Source organism: Ascaphus truei, chromosome 12, assembly GCF_040206685.1.
Source record: "Ascaphus truei isolate aAscTru1 chromosome 12, aAscTru1.hap1, whole genome shotgun sequence".
In the NCBI taxonomy this organism is placed as follows: domain Eukaryota; kingdom Metazoa; phylum Chordata; class Amphibia; order Anura; family Ascaphidae; genus Ascaphus; species Ascaphus truei.
In genome coordinates, this window is record NC_134494.1 from 6,711,036 (window position 1) to 6,724,344 (window position 13,309).

Below are 13,309 nucleotides of genomic sequence, written 5' to 3' on the forward strand. Positions count from 1 at the left end.
ACCGACCGGGTGGCAAAGTCCACCACTGTTAGGATATAGCGTTTGCCCGACCAACTTGGGATCATGAGGGGTCCCACTAAATCTATAGCTACCCTCTGGAAAGGTTCCCCAATTATCGGTAGTGGGTTCAGGGGTGCTTTCACACGATCGCCCACCTTACCCCCTCGCTGGCAGGCATCACAGGATTGGCAGAAATCTGCCACAGCCCCTGATGCCCCCGGCCAGAATTAACGCTGCAACAGCCGGGCTCTCGTGCGAGTTACCCTCTGATGCCCCGCTAGCGGTATGGAGTGGGCTACCTGCAGTAACTGCTGCCTATACTCCCTCGGTACCACTAACTGTCGCCTACTGGTCCAGACCCTATCTAGACCCATATCCGTCTGCTCCCTGTACAAAAGCTTGCGGTGCCATAAGTACTGATCTGACCCACTGGAGGAGGCAGACTCGGGCGCCCGAAGTCTCATGCCCTCCAAGCTAGGATCAGACCGCACCGCATCCCTAAGCTGTGTCCCTAATTCTGGCCACCCACCCTTAGTCGCCAAGTCGGGGGACACAGAGACATGTAAGGGAGAAAGTAAGTCGGGACACGGTTGCGACCCAGTCTGGCTTACCTGTCCAGTCTCCTCAGAGACTCCAGGAACGGTTGGTTCCAAATGCAGGGGGACGGAGGATTCTGTAGGTGCGATCACCGATGACTGGCTCCTGGTGATCGCTGCAAAATTAGAGCCGATGTGCCCCAGGTCATTGTCAAGTAGGACCTCAGCATCTAACCTGGGCAAAACCCCCACCTCACTCATGCCACGTCCAGCACCCCAATCCAAAAAGACCCGGGTAACCTGGATGGACTGCGGTCCTCCGTCTGGCATGGTCAATTGCATCCCGGTGCCCAGGAGCAAATCCTCTGTCCAGACCATATCGGGTCAGAGTCACAGTGGCACCAGAGTCCAACAAGCCGGCTACTTGTCGGTCCCCAATGGTCCCTGTACGCAGATGCTTCTGTCGGACATTGTTGGGTTGCACTCCGACTGGTGCAACCTGATGTTCCTCTGCAAGGTCCCGAGTAGCAAGTGCAGGGGTCTCCGTGGATGTTTCCCTTAGGGATGGCCCGACGGCAGTACTTGGTTCCTGTGTGTGTGCCAGCCGTACACGGGCAACCGGTCTCGCAGCTGAAGCGCCTTGCCCCTGATGGGGTCCACCGGACTTGTCACGGTCCAGACAGTCTGGTCTGAGGTGACAGACTTTGTTGCAAGAATAACACCGCCTTTCATGTTTAAACTCTGCAGCTTTGGGTGCGTCGCCTTCTGCTGCAGGCTTGTGCGTCCACTGAGGGGTGAATTTGGCTCCCTTGGCCAGAATGGCCACATCTTTGGGAGCCACTTTCTTGTTGATTAAAGTCCTGCTGGTCACATTTTCATCAGCCAGCTTTGCAGCTTCCACATGGGTTTTAGGTTAACGGTCAAAAACCCATGCCCTCACATCCGAGGGACACTGCTGCAGCAGTTGCTCTTGGAAGAACAAGTCCAGTAACGTGTGGCACTTGGTGATCCCACATCCCTCCACCCACTGGGTCCCATGCAATGCCATGCGGGATCAATAGTTGACAAGGACTCCCGGGGGTTCTTTATCCCGTCCTGAATTTGCTCCGGTATGATTCTGGGGTCAGGGAGTATTGTGCCAGCAACATAGTTTTTACATGACCGTAGTCATCGCCATCCTCTCGTGGGATAGCCTGAAAAGTCTGTTTGGCCACACCAGACAACAAGGGGTTAAGTCGCAAAATCCAGTCCCGGTGTGGTACTCGGTACCTTCGACACTCAGTCTCAAAGTCTGTTAAGAATCTGTCGATCTGGTCTGTGCCATAAAAAAACTTGCTGAAGCGGTGGTGAGACCGGGGGGCTTTCCGTGCACTGCTGCAAGCATCCGAATCCGCTCATCTGCTGTAGCCCCCTCTCCCCATGAAGCAAGGAGTGCGGTGAGTCTAGGGGTGGAGAGTCTGGTAGCCACAGGGACTACCCCCTCTGCATTCCCTAGAGCCAGTCCACTAATATCCAGTTGGTCGTCCTCTCCCTCCCCATGTCCTTCCAACACCAGGGCTGGAATAACTTCCTGCGCCCCGGGTTGACTGGTGACCACTGCAATTGCAGATGAGGGGCCATGCCCCTCCGGTGAAGCAATTAGGGCTTCATGAAATTCCAAGTCCTCCTCCAGCTGTATCTTTGACCGACCATTCGTCGGTAAACCATAGCTGTCACACCGGCTAATGACCCTGGCACGGTCCCATGACATGAATCGTCCTGATAATTGATCCATGTTCGCCCGCAGGCACTAAGCTAGGCGACAAAGAGAACCTGCACTTCCTCTGCTTTGCAAAACGTGTGTAAGTTACCTTTGGTTTGGAAAGCTCGCAATCTACGAGTTCTCTCACTATGTTGTAAGACCCCACAAGATTTTACAACATAGGCTCAGATCACACACGTTGCCACCAGTAAATACGCCTGTCACGGGAGACCAGGTACTTAAACATTGTCCAGAGGTGAGAAAAACATTTCAGCGGGGATAGGCGATTGCCCAGGTCTGGAGAACAAAGGGCACCCAGTGTGGACACCTTTTGTATCTGCCAGACCTGTTGGAGCCTGCCCAGCGGGTGGCATTGGGTAAGCTGGGGAAAGATGGCGCGCATAGGCACTTTCCCCATTGGCTAATCCATATTTCCCGCCCTTCAGGCTTTTCGTGCCGGCTTGGCCCGCCTCCTCCTTTGACGTCAGGCTAGAGACAAGCCCGTTTCTATTGGTCGGAAGGTATGAAAGGAGATGCCCCAGTCAGAGAACCAGGCGATTTTGTGGCTTGAGTCGATGAAGCTAGGGCGGGCTTTTCAAAGTTGCTCTCTGTTCGAAATAGCAGAGCAACTGGCTTCATTTTGAAGCTTGAAAAACCTGCCTCGTAGAGACTAAGGGTATCATGCAGTAAGCGGCGAAAAAATGCATTCGCCAGTATAGCAATTAGCCATGTTTTTGGCGAGTTAAACTGTCTGTATGCTGTAAGGGGCGAATCCCTGGCGAATTAATTAGCCACCACCATTTGATGAAATGGCGTGTAACCGGTGGCGGGACGGCTGCCTGGCGAGAAACTGCCGAGAAGCCGTCCCCTGCCGAGTTGTGTTTGCAACCGAGAGAGATCCGCTGCTCTCTCGGCGCAAACATCAGCACAATAAAAATTATTTTTAAAACAACTTTTATTCATAGTGTACATGTGCAGGGGGTCTCCGGAGCTGAACCGCATTGGTTTCAGGTCGGGGGTCCCCCTGCTCCCCGAGATACAGACCCCTTTATGAGGTGCCGGTATCCCTCTGCATTTAAAGGTCCCGATCACGTGACCGCGGCATGTAAACAAAGCAGAGAGATACCGGCACTCCCTAAAGGGGCCTGTATCTCGGGGAGCAGGGGGTCCCCGGACCTAAAACAAAAGCGCTTCAGCTCCGGAGACCCTCTGCACATCTACACTATGAGTAAAACACACATATCAATAAAGACTCGTTCCTTATCTTACAGGGTATCTGCTACGGTAACGAAGCAGCATGAATATTTATTTAATAATACTGTACAGTGAGCAGGGGGTCCCCCGAGCGGAACCGCATCACTTTGTGGACCAGGGACCCTCTGCTTCCCGAGTTACAGGCCCCGGTATGTGTGATCGGATGGGCAGTGTAGCCGCCATGTTTATAGCGTCCAATACGCTACGTGCCCGCAACAAACATGGCGTCCACACTGTAACCGATGCCCCAAACCAGGGCCTGTAACTCGGGAAGCAGGGGGTCTCTGAGCCACAAATAAATGCGGTTCAGCTCAGGGGGCCCCCTGCTCCCGCACAATATTATTAAAATACATTAATGCTGCTTCATTACCATAGCGGATAGCCGCTAAGGTAATGAAGGGGTTAACGCATAATAGCATGTTTATTGGGGACAAATGCCCCCAATAAACATAGCAGCAATACACAACATACAATACAGTAATGGGCAACATTACTATTATCCACAAATGGATAATAGTGCAGTTGTCCATTTAAAATACATACACAACAATAAAGACATTAAATACATATAGCACTCACCCATGTGCGGCTGCCATGATGAAGGCCATCCTCATCTTCATCATGCACATGCCCCATCCACTTCTGCAAAACAGACACAAGAATTAAAACATCCACTGTAATGTCCCCTAACCCCTTAATCACCATAGCGGTTATTAACCGCTACAGTCATTAAGGGGTTAACCCACCATCACCCACATACCCTCCCCCACTAACCCCCCCAACCACCCTCACCCACTACCCACAGGGGAGTCCTACCAAATACCCTTGGGGCCAATACCCCCTCCCCCAGCACATACAGTACAATAATGTGCCAAATAACTATTATCCACATAGGGATAATACATTATTTGGCCATTATTAAACACATTAAATACCGTAATAAAGTAAAGAAAATTCTACTATCCTCATCAATAAGAAGGCTCCGTCGCCAGCATCATCCTTGGGGTCCATTGCCAAAATAATAAATAGCCAATACATCTCAATTACATTAACATACCAATGAACCCCTTAATCACCTTTTCGGGTACTAACCTCAAAGGTAATTAAGGGGTGAAGCCATCCTGCAATGGCAACACCACTTATGCATAACATCCTCAATGAATTAAAAAGCAATTTCCTACACAAATCCCATGTAATCATTCAATCTGAAGCCTCAAATGCCACTTAAAACATTGCATTTACAGTGTATACATGTAGCATAACATGTAAACTACATGTACACACTGCAAATCAATGTTAACAATACAGTAATCCAACTCAAATAGCCTGACATCACAGGAAGTATATTATGTCATCAAATAAAGTCACCATCAATGAATTAACAGACATGAATTACATCCCTAAACAATTAAAATACCATCCATACCAATTACACAATTAACTATAGCTATCGTAACAGAGAACAAGTTCAAAACATACAAAAAAGGACACCAACAATTACAATATACTATAGCAAGGCTCTCCATAACCTACAGTACAGCATAAAGCCCAAAACTTACATCTCTCTAATAATAAAATACATTTAACACACATATATGCATAGCCACAATAATTTACAATACAGAAAATCAAGCTTTAACAACACTATCATTTCTTACCCTGTATGTATATATCTCTCTAGACATACATACATACATACATACAGTGGCAAGAAATGATATGCATAAAAAAAAATGAAGACATGAAAAAGCAAAAAAAAACACATTAACATTAAATACATTTCTTTATTTAACTTACCATTACTTGCCCCCACCGACTCCCATTGATCAGCTTACTGACGAACCAATCCACGAACAGGAACCCATAAAATAAAAAACCATAAAATAATAAACATTAAACTAATAAAACACGACAATCCAGGGGTCTTCTAGTTGTAATCCATCTTCATCTGTATTCTTCTACCTTCTTCCGGGGTCTTCTTGCCGTCCGGTGCCACGCCCTGGTCTTCTTTCTTCAGAGGAGGTCCTTCCTCCTCGGCGTCTGGCTTCAAAATGAGACTACATAGGCTTTTAAAGGCCTATGACGTCACATTTTCGTCATATGGTTCCCAAGGCCCTGATTGGGCCGTGAAAACCATGTGTTTTGGCCGATGTAAAAAAAAATGATAACGTCACTTAAAGGCAATGACAGCACAGCCAATCAGAATGGCTTTGCTGCAATTGCCTTTAAGATGACGTCATGAAAAGACACATGGCCGTACTCACATGGTACGGCAGCCAATCAGAGCGTGGGAAGTCTATCCCTACTCTGATTGGTTCAAGTACCATGTGACAGAGGCTTGGGGCAGAAAGGATGTGACGTCATTGAAAGCCTCTGTCACATGGTACTTGAACCAATCAGAGTAGGGATAGACTTCCCACGCTCTGATTGGCTGCCGTACCATGTGAGTCCGGCCATGTGTCTTTTCATGACGTCATCTTAAAGGCAATTGCAGCAAAGCCATTCTGATTGGCTGTGCTGTCATTGCCTTTAAGTGACGTCATCATTTTTTTTTACATCGGCCAAAACACATGGTTTTCACGGCCCAATCAGGGCCGTGGGAACCATATGACGAAAATGTGACGTCATAGGCCTTTAAAAGCCTATGTCGTCTCATTTTGAAGCCAGACGCCGAGGAGGAAGGACCTCCTCTGAAGAAAGAAGACCAGGGCGTGGCACCGGACGGCAAGAAGACCCCGGAAGAAGGTAGAAGAATACAGATGAAGATGGATTACAACTAGAAGACCCCTGGATTGTCGTGTTTTATTATTTTAATGTTTATTATTTTATGGTTTTTTATTTTATGGGTTCCTGTTCGTGGATTGGTTCGTGAGTAAGCTGATCAACGGGAGTCGGTGGGGGCAAGTAATGGTAAGTTAAATAAAGAAATGTATTTAATGGTAATGTGGTTTTTTTTGCTTTTTCATGTCTTCATTTTTTTTTATGCATATCATTTCTTGCCACTGTATGTATGTATGTATGTATGTATGTATGTCTAGAGAGATATATACATACAGGGTAAGAAATGATAGTGTTGTTAAAGCTTGATTTTCTGTATTGTAAATGATTGTGGCTATGCTGCTATGCATATATGTGTGTTAAATGTATTTTATTATTAGAGAGATGTAAGTTTTGGGCTTTATACTGTACTGTAGGTTATGGAGAGCCTTGCTATAGTATATTGTAATTGTTGGTGTCCTTTTTTGTATGTTTTGAACTTGTTCTCTGTTACGATAGCTATAGTTAATTGTGTAATTGGTATGGATGGTATTTTAATTGTTTAGGGATGTAATTCATGTCTGTTAATTCATTGATGGTGACTTTATTTGATGACATAATATACTTCCTGTGATGTCAGTTGGATTACTGTATTGTTAAAATTGATTTGCAGCGTGTACATGTAGTTTACATGTTATGCTACATGTATACACTGTAAATGCAATGTTTTAAGTGGCATTTGAGGCTTCAGATTGAATGATTACATGAGATTTGTGTAGGAAATTGCTTTTTAATTCATTGAGGATGTTATGCATAAGTGGTGTTGCCATTGCAGGATGGCTTCACCCCTTAATTACCTTTGAGGTTAGTACCCGAAAAGGTGATTAAGGGGTTCATTGGTATGTTAATGTAATTGAGATGTATTGGCTATTTATTATTTTGGCAACGGACCCCAAGGATGATGCTGGCGACGGAGCCTTCTTATTGATGAGGTTAGTATAATTTTCTTTACTTTATTACGGTATTTAATGTGTTTAATAATGGCCAAATATTGTATTATCCCTATGTGGATAATAGTTATTTGGCACATTATTGTATTGTATGTGCTGGAGGAGGGGGTATTGGCCCCAAGGGTATTTGGTAGGACTCCCCTGTGGGTAGTGGGTGAGGGTGTTTGGGGGGGTTAGTGGGGGAGGGTATGTGGGTGATGGTGGGTTAACCCCTTAATGACTGTAGCGGTTAATAACCGCTAAGGTGATTAAGGGGTTAGGGGACATTACATTGGATGTTTTAATTCTTGTGTCTGTTTTGCAGAAGTGGATGGGGCATGGGAATGATGAAGATGAGGATGGCCTTCATCGTGGCAGCCGCACATGGGTGAGTGCTATATGTATTTAATGTCTTTATTGTTGTGTATGTATTTTAAATGGACAACTGCACTATTATCCATTTGTGGATAATAGTAATGTTGCCCATGACTATACTGTATGTTAGGGGTGTATAGGTGTTGTTGGGGTCATATATATATATATATATATTTATTTAGTTAGTGTGGGGCTGGTGTGTGTATTTTTTATTATTGTGGGTAGTGGGGGTGGGTGAAGGGGGTATTAGCCCCAACGGTGTTTGTTTAGGGCTTGCGGGTGGGTAGCGGAAGGCCTTAACCCCTTCATGACCGTAGCGGTATTAACCGCTACGGTCGTGAAGGGGTTAAGTGCACCCGCAACCCCCCCGCAAGCCCTAAACAAACAACAAGTGCCAAATACCCCCTTCACCCACCCCCACTACCCACAATAAACCTGGCACGGCTCTTTAACCCCTTCATTGCCTTAGCGGTTAACCGCTAAGGTAATGAAGTGGGCTTTAAATGCATTTTTCCTGCCTCGGATGCATGCCGGGGGGCTCCGTTGCTGATATTAATGGTATCAGCTCCGGAGACCCCCGGCATCAATCCCAGCCAGGAAAAAGGCCTGAATTTTTTCTAAGTGCCGATCCACCACTCATCCGCTGCCTCTCAGCAGCAACTTGCCAACTTTTTCTTGCGTGGCTGATCCGCCAGCGAAACGGTATTCTAGAGAGGCGAATAGCTCCGCTTAGCTACTCGCCTCTACTAGAATACAGGGTGGCTGAAAAAGTTGGATTTTTAGGCGGAAAGTTCCTTCTCGCCCCGCCACCGGCGGAAAAAAAAAAACCGCCACCAAAACTGGCGTTTTTTTTTAATCTCGCCACTTTCTAGCCCCTTTCTGAATAGGGATAGGCTTTTTAGGCGGAAAAGTGGCGAGAAGTGCCTTTCCGCCGCTTACTGCATGAGGCCCTAAGTCCCGTCTTTTGCGGCCAAGAACTACAAATCGAACTAGTGGTCGTGGCCAGGAATTTGTGCGAAATCAGTTCCAGGAGTATCGGGACTAGGTCCCCGTCAGGAGTTCCTGCTGATTTTTGGTCCAGGATATCTAGAACAAGGTTCTTATCAGGGTAAGCCCTTGCAAGCGGGCACCCTGCACCTAGGAAAGGGCTAGATCTCAACCCTCAGACACCAGTAAGTGTGTATATTTCTGTATTTTGTGTTTTGCTGTATTTCCGAGGTCTTATCCAAATAAACCCCATTTTATTTCACGGCCTTGTTTTGCATATTGAATGATCCCGTAAATATAAATGTGTTAAAAGACGGCTTTTTTCTGGTGGCAGCCGTGGGATCATAGGGCTTTGGACTATAACTTCCTGCAGTGAGCTTGTGGAGTGAAAGCTCTCAAAACAAGTAGTGTCGGAAAACATGTTATAGAAAATGAGGAATCACACTTTCTTCGTGTCACTCAGTTTAGTGCCACAAAGCGAAGATGTTGCAACGTTCAGGACAGTATCGGTCCTATGATCGTGCAGCAATAGCTGCCCGGTGTGTTGCCTTTGGTCGGCAAAAGGAGGGCCGCAGCAAAGCTGAGCTCGAAGCCATACTGGAGAAACATGAAGATGCCCTTGCCAGTGCTAACCTGGCGGTTAGCAAAGCAGAGGAATAAACCTCAAAGCCCGACGCGCTACTAACCAGGGAGACAGCGTGTATCACGCATAGGCTAATTTTAACCCTCGATATACCGGAGACAAACCATGAGCATGTGAACGCTGTCGCTATAATAAGGGAATCCTTAGATCACATAGTTAGGGAACTAACTGGAAGCGATGGACCCTTAGTCCCCCCTAAGGGAACCGACAGATGCCCTTAGTGATAAATCCACAGCAGACAGTCAATGGACGGTGTACTCACAATCCACTCCAGGTAAGTTGAAGTCTCCGGTATAGGCTGCGTGCATCCACGGGTAACAGGAACAGATGAACAGGGGAAAAACTAGGAGCAAAGCAATGAAAAAAGAGAACTGGAGGCCAAAATGAAAAAATAACAAAAAATTTATTGGGACATGAACTATTTAAAAGAGAAACGTCTAACGCGTTTCTCGCATGGTGCGCTTTATCAAAGAGTAGTTTCAATGGTCTCAAACAAACTCTTATATGGACAACACCCTCCAAAGCACCGCCTACCTGTGCCCAGGTAAAAACAACCCCCCAGGACACAAATCCCCTGTGAAAATTAAACACAGGAAAGGGGCGTAATGATCAGAGGGAAGAAATCCACAAAGAGATAATGAACAGGTAAAAATGCAATAAAAAAGACCAAGAAAAATAAAAAAAAATCAATAACACATAAATATCAACTGTGGAAGCATGGAAATACATATGTTGAAATCTATAATAAATAATCAATATGTACATAACTCATTAACTCGTTAACTTGATGCAATATAGCAGAATATAAACCATATATTCATATCAATCTCCATCCATTAAGATTATTTATTCTAGAAGGAATTATGTAATCCCATCCTTTATTAATTGTGATTCTCAATTTGCTGTATACTATATTACTTGTGGCTGTGGCCACGGTTATGTGGGTCATAATATACGTCCTGTTAAAAATAGAATTATGGAACATATTCGGTAGAAAGGGGGGGGTGATAGACAGCACTCTGACACAATGACTCAGCAAGGTTACAGGGTGCACGGAACAGGAAGGGACCCAAATTCCCTTCAGAAGTACTAACAAACCAAAAGATAGTACCAGCACTCTCTGTCTCACAGCTCTAGATATAGGCGAATACCAGTGTAGGGAATATGAATAATTTAATGACACTAATAATAAACTGAAAATATAGCAACAATAGCCAATACGCTTGTCCCAAGCACTCGACAGGGCACCAGGAGCTGTTGATAGAGGGTTTGCTTATACTTGTTCACTGATTGACATCTGATATCTGCATATGTTCTGAGTCTTTTACAATACTCTTTTATTTAAATTTATTGTTTGATATTTGATATCTGCTTATGTGATTTGCCCTCTTTAGACTTTAGATTTATATCATTAGCTGAGTGTGGGATTATTTGACAGTGGGGAGGGAAGGCTTAGGGAAGTACCTCTGGGACCCTTTGGGACCAGGGGGAATGGGCCAGATGAAGAGGTCACCCCTCGAAACGTCGCCCCCCTAGTTTGCTTTCCTTTTTCCATTTTTGTGATTTTTTCCTCTTCTTTCATGTTTTTTTCCCCTTCTCCTTCTTTCCCCTCTACCCCCTTTAATTTTTGATTTTCTCTATGGTGATATTTATTCTTGCATTGGCGTATTGGCTATTGTTGCTATATTTTCAGTTTATTATTAGTGTCATTAAATTATTCATATTCCCTACACTGGTATTCGCCTATATCTAGAGCTGTGAGACAGAGAGTGCTGGTACTATCTTTTGGTTTATGGAACATATTCGTTCCATAAAAAGAAAAGATCCAATGTTACCAGTTTCTAAACATGTCACTGATTGTCCTTTGGGCAGTCTATCAAACTTTCATTTTTCAGTTGTAGCACTTGTGTCTATGCCCGTAAGAGGGGGTGATAGACAAAAACTACGCAATCAGCGTGAGATGTTTCGGATCCACTCTTTAAATACATTATTTCCTACAGGAATTAATACAGAATGGGATTTAAAACATTTTCTATGAATTTTGCTTGCTATGTTTCTGCTTTATATTATTGACTGATTTTTTGATCATTAAGATATTTACTTAAATTCCTGTTCAGCTTTCCATATGATCATATAAGTTATATATTTATATATATTTTGTGTCTGACAGTTCCTTTTAGCCTTCATTATTATTATTATTTTTTTCATTCATTTTTTTCATTAATTTCTTTATTTTTTCATGTGTTTCTCTAGCATATTATGTTCTATACATGTGTTTCTCTAGCATATTATGTTCTATACATGTGTTTCTCTAGCATATTATGTTCTATACATGTGTTTCTCTAGCATATTATGTTCTATACATGTGTTCCGATTATTTTAAACTTTGGCAGATTTATTACCCGAGATCAAATTTATTATGTCTTCAGTGAGATTGATATGAATATATGGTTTATATTCTGCTATATTGCATCAAGTTAACGAGTTAATGAGTTATGTACATATTGATTATTTATTATAGATTTGGACATATGTATTTCTATGCTTCCACAGTTGATATTTATGTATTATTGATTTTTTGATTTTTCTTGGTCTTTTTTATTGCATTTTTACCTGTTCGTTATCTCTTTGTGGATTTCTTCCCTCGGAGCATTACGCCCTTTCCTGTGTTTCATTTTCACAGGGGATTTGTGTCCTGGGGGGTTGTTTTTACCTGGGCACATGTAGGCGGTGCTTTTGAGGGTGTTGTCCATATAAGAGTTTGTTTGAGACCATTGAAACTACTCTTTGATAAAGCGCACCATGCGAGAAACGTGTTAGAGGTTTCTCTTTTAAATAGTTCATGTCCCAATAAATGTTTTGTTATTTTTTCATTTTGGCCTCCAGTTCTCTTTTTTCATTGCTGTGCTCCTAGTTTTTCCCCTGTTCATCTAACCTGGCGGGAGCTGTTGCCTTTGCAGAGAGTCGAGGAATGGAGCCAGGGGGACCGGTTCAGGTCGCCCCAGTGGTTCAGGGGGTACCCGTGGTCTCAGGGACCCCGGTTCGCTCCCAGAGGATATTATGGCTATAGTAGCAGCTTTAGGTCCGGGGGCTACTCCAGCAAAGAGAATACAGTGGATGAAAGCTAAACAACCAACCCCCTCCCCCCCCACCCCCGGCATCCCCCATGCCCAGCGCACCTCTGGACTACTCTCAGTACCGTCCACCCAAGATAACTCACCAGAGTTTTGGAAAGGTGATAAACGGTTGTACGGATCTTGATGGGTTCCTGCGGAGCTTTCAGAAGCAATGCCAGCGGTACTCTCTCCTGCCAGTCGAATGGGTCAAGTTCCTGTCCCCACAGCTGACCAGCCGGGCACAGGAGGCATACGACGCAATCAAATCAGATGCAAGTGAGGATTACAAGTATGTGAAAACGGTTCTGCTGAGACGGTACCGCATTAATCCCGAGACCTCGGCATCTGACGCGGGTGGCACCAGCTACCGCGGCTCCTGCCAAATCGGGCATGTAAGCTAGCAGCGACTTCCAATGCTGTCCCGAATTGGAGGACCAAGCCTCCCCCTGAGGAGAAGACAGCAAAGCCTGCAGGATTTATGCATGAAGCGCGGTGTTACCAGTGCAAGCAGACCGGGCACCTGAAGCCCAACTGCCACGACCTGCGGCGTTCCAGCTACCCCCAACTGGGGAAACGCACTCCAGCAGCCAAACCAGTCGCCTCCGTGGGACTGGTACCAACTAAGAAGCAGCAAGCAGCTGTCCAGCAGCGGACAAAGGCGGTGGCCCCTACACCTTCTACAGGCGGCATAGCAGTAGAGACAGATGGGCACCCAGTTGCAGCTGTCGGACTGCAAGCAAATGATGTCCAGGGGGAAGCATTTGAGACCAGTGACCATCGGAGCTCTCCAGGCAGCCGGCCCGATCGACTCCAGTGCTACAGTTACTCTGGTGCAACTTGATATGGTAAGCCCAAAGGATCTGCACCCTGGACCAGGGATACAGATCACCATGCCAGACCGGGGACCTCGG

General features: G+C 45.3%; 1 protein-coding gene across 6 annotated transcripts in view; it reads right to left on the reverse strand.

The window, feature by feature from the left end:
* LOC142464315 (uncharacterized) overlaps window positions 1-13,309 on the reverse strand; it is a 223,742-nt gene that overhangs the window by 18,116 nt on the left and 192,317 nt on the right. The window contains exon 3 of one of the 6 annotated variants that reach the window (XM_075567803.1): window positions 4,111-4,173. The exons of the other annotated variants lie outside the window; for them this stretch is intronic. The gene's annotated coding sequence lies outside the window, so the exon portion shown is untranslated. The remainder of the gene's footprint in view (window positions 1-4,110; window positions 4,174-13,309) is intronic. 6 annotated transcript variants of the gene reach the window in all.